Source organism: Trichechus manatus, unplaced genomic scaffold (genome assembly GCF_000243295.1).
Source record: "Trichechus manatus latirostris isolate Lorelei unplaced genomic scaffold, TriManLat1.0 scaffold00026, whole genome shotgun sequence".
In the NCBI taxonomy this organism is placed as follows: Eukaryota; Metazoa; Chordata; class Mammalia; order Sirenia; family Trichechidae; genus Trichechus; species Trichechus manatus.
In genome coordinates, this window is record NW_004443962.1 from 14,020,570 (window position 1) to 14,024,860 (window position 4,291).

Sequence of the window (4,291 nt, forward strand, 5' to 3'; positions counted from 1 at the left end):
GTTTTTGTAACCACCATTACAATCAGGATACAGAACAATTCCATCATCCCCAAAATTTCCCTCATGTTACCCCTTTGTAGTCCAACCCTTAACCCACCCATAACTCCTAGCAATCGTTGATCTGTACTCTGTCCCTATAGTTTGCCTTTTCCAGAGTGTCACATGAGTGGAATCATAAGCATGTAACATTGTAAGTCTAGTTTCTTTTACTTAGCATAATGTCTTTGAGATTCATCCATATTTTTGCCTGTATCAGTAGTTTGTTCTTTTTCATTACTGAATTGTGTTCCATTGTATGGGTGTGCCACAGTATGTTCATCTGTTCACCCACTGAAGGACAGTTGGATGTTTTTCAGTCTTTGGTGATCATGAATAAAGCTGTTAGAAACATTCGTGTATAGGTTTTTGTGTCAACATAGGCTTTCCTTTTTCTAGGGTAAACACTTAGGAGTGGAATTGATGGATGATATGGTAGGTGTATGTTTAACTTAATAAAAGCTGCCAAACTTTTCTAGAGAATGTGTTCCATTTTGCATTCTCAACAGAGTTTATTTTGCGGTATGTGAGAGTTCCACTTGCTCTTTATCGTCACCAGGATTTTTCAGTATTTTTTTTTAAGCCACTCCAATAGGCTTGGTAGAATATCTCATCATGGTTTTAATTTTCATTTCTCTGATGGCTAATGATGTTGAGCATCTTTTCAAGTGCTTATTTGCCATATGTATATCTTTTTGAGTGAAATGTCTGTTAAAATCTTTTCCCTGTTTTAAAACATTGGGTTGTTTATTTACTATTGAGTTTTGAGAGTTCTTTATGTATTCTGGACCTGAGTCCTGTGTTAGATAAATTGTTTGCAAAATTGTTCTCCCAGTCTGTAGCTTGTCTTTTCATTCTTTTATTATTATTTTTTTCCCATACAAAAATTTATACATACATTGTTATATGACTCTAATTGCTCTCCCCATACTGCGACAGCACACTCCTTTCCACCCGATTCCCCATGTCCATTCAACCAGCTCCTAACCCTCTCTGCCTTCCCATCTCACCTCTGGACAGAAGCTGCCCATTTAGTCTCTTTTATCTACTTGAGCTAAGAGGCACACTTCTCACGAGTATCACTGTATGTCCTACAGTACAGTCCAATCGCTGTCTGAAGAGTTGGCCTCAGAAATAGTTTTAGTTCGGGGCTGATAGAGAGTCCAGGGGCCATACTTTCTGGGGCACCTCCAGTCTCAGTCAGACCATTAAGTCTGGTCTTACTATAATTTGGGTTCTGCACCCCATTGTTCTACTGCTCCATCAGGGACCCTCTGTTGTGTTCCCTGTTAGGACATTCATTGGTGGTAGCCAGGTACCATCTAGTTCTTCTGGTCTCAGGCTGATGGAGTCTCTGGTTTATGTGGCCCTTTCTGTCTCTTGGGCTAATGCTTTCCTTGTGTCTTTGTTGTTTTTTCATTCTTTTAACACTATCTTTCACACACCAAAAGTTTTTAATTTTGATGAAGTCTGTTTTATCAATTTTTTTCTTTTATAGATCATATTTTTATTATCATGTCTAGGAATCTTTGCCTAAACCAAGGATCATAAAGATTTTTCTCCCATGACTTTATATAGTTTTATGTTCTACATTTGTTTTAAACAAAAACATGTTTATGTTTTTATTTAGATATATAATTTGTTTGAGTTAATTTTTATATAAGATGGGAGGTATTCAATGGTTAGTTTTGCTAATGAATGTCCAGTTGCTCAAATGCCATTTGTTGAAAAGAATATCTTTTCTTCATTGACTTGCCTGTGCACCTTTGTCAAAATTCAAATGATTATGCATTGAAAAGTGTGAAACATTGCTGAAAGAAATTAAAGAAGACATAGGTAAATGGAAAGATTTCCCATGTTCATGAATTAGAAGACTTGATATTGTTAAGATGTCAATATGATCTACACATCGACAAAGCAATCTACAGATTTAAGATAATTCCGATCAAAATTCCAACAACCTCTTTTGCAGAAATGGAAAAGTCAATCTTCAATTGTCATATGGAGTCTCAAGGGGCCCGAATAGTCAGAAAATATTGAAAAAGGACAAAGTAGGAGGACACACATTTCCTGATTTTAAAATATACTACGAAGCTACAGTAATCAAAACAGTGTGATACTGGTATAATGAAATATTTTGTACATAATATACCCTCTCCCTTGCAGTCCTTATTTGATTTTTTAAATGACAGCTTTACTGAGATATAATTCACCTATCACACAATTCACCCATTTAAAGTGTATGATTAAAATTTTTTTTCACTTTCCTTTTTTTCCCCTTTCTTTTTTATTGTACTTTAGATGAAGGTTTACAGAACAAACTAGTTTCTCATTAAACAGTTAGTACACATATTGTCTTTGGTTAACAACCCCATGACATGTCAATACTCTCCCTTCTAGACCTTGGGTTCCCTATTACCAGCTTTCCTGTCCCCTCCTGCCTTCTAGTCCTTGTCCCTGGGCTGTTATGCCCCTTTAGTCTTATTTTGTTTTATGGGCCTGTCTAATCTTTGGCTGAAGGGTAAACCTCGGGAGTGACTTCATTACTGAGCTAAAAGTGCGTCCGGGGGCCATACTTTCGGGGTTTCTCCAGTCTGTCAGGCCAGTAAGTCTGGTCTTTTTTTGTGAGTTAGAATTTTGTTCTACATTTTTCTCCAGCTCTCCCTGGAACCCTCTATTGTGATCCCTGTCAGAGCAGTCAGTGGTGGTACCAGGCACCATCTAGTTGTACTGGACTCAGTTTGGTGGAGGCTGTGGTAGCTGTGGTCCATTAGTCCTTTGGACTAATGTTTCCCTTGTATGTCTAGTTTTCTTCATTCTCCCTTGCTCCCGAAGGGGTGAGACCAGTGGATTATCTTAGATGGCCACTCACAGCCTTTTAAGACCCCAGATGCTACTCATAGAAGTAGAATGTAGAACATTTTCTTTATAAACTATGTTATGCCAATTGAACTAGATGTTCCCTGAGACCATGGTCCCCACAGCCCTCAGCCCAGCAAATGCCTCAGGGAGTTTGGATGTGTCTATGGAGCTTCCATGACCTCACTTTGTACAAGTTGTGCTGGCTTCCCCAGTATTGTGTACTGTCTTACCCTTCACCAAAGTTACCACTTACCTATTGTCTATTTAGTGTTTTTCCACCATCCCGCCTTAACCACAAAAGATTGTTTCGTTTTGTGTGTAAACCATTTCATGAGTTTTTACAGTGGTGGTCTCATACAATATTTGTCCTTTTGTGATTGACTTATTTCACCCAGCATAATGCCCTCCAGATTTATCCATGTTATGAGATGCTTCACAGATTCATCATTGTAATCTTATCGTTGTGTAATACTCCATTGGGTGTATGTACCATAGTTTGTTTATCCATTCGTTTGTTGATGGGCATATAGGTTGTTTCCATCCTTTTGCTATTGTGAACAATGCTGCAATGTGCATATGTCTGTTCTAGTGATGGCTCTTATTTCCCTAGGATACATTCCTAGGACAGGGATTGTTGGATCATATGGTATTTCCATTTCTAGCTTTCTAAGGAAGTGCCTATTGTTTTCCAAAATGGTTGTATCATTTTGCATTCCCACCAGCAGTGCATAAGAGTTCCAAGCTCCCCACAGCCTCTCCAACACTTGTCGTTTCCTTTTTTTGATTCGTGCCAGTAATGCCGGAGTGAGTTAGTATCTTGTTGTGGTTCTGACTTGCATTTCTCTAATAGTTAGTGATCGCGAGCATTTCCTCATGTGTCTGCTAGCTGCCTGAAAGTCTTCTTTGGTGAAGTGTCTGTTCATTTCCTTTGTCCATTTTTTAAATTGGATTATTTGTCTTTTTGTTGTAGAGGTGTTGGATTTTCTTGTAGATATTAGAGATTAGACCTTTGTCTGATTTGTAATAGCCAAAAAATTTTTCCCAGTCTGTAGGTTCTCCTTTCACTCTCCTGATGAGCATAAATGTTTAATTTTTTAGAAGATCCCAGTTATCTAGCTTATCTCCTGGAGTTTGTGTGTTGTTGGTTATGGTTTGTATCCTGTTAATGTTGTGTATTAGGGCCTCTAGCATTGATCCCGTTTTTTCTTCTATGAACTTTATAGTTTTTGGCTTTATATTTAGGTCTTTGATCCATTTTGAATTAGTTTTTGTATATGGTGTGAGGTATGGGTCCTGTTTCATTTTTCTGCAGATGGATATCTAGTTTTGCCACCACCATTTGTTAAAAAGACTGTTTTTTGCCCATTTGATGGACTTTGGGCCCTTGTCGAAG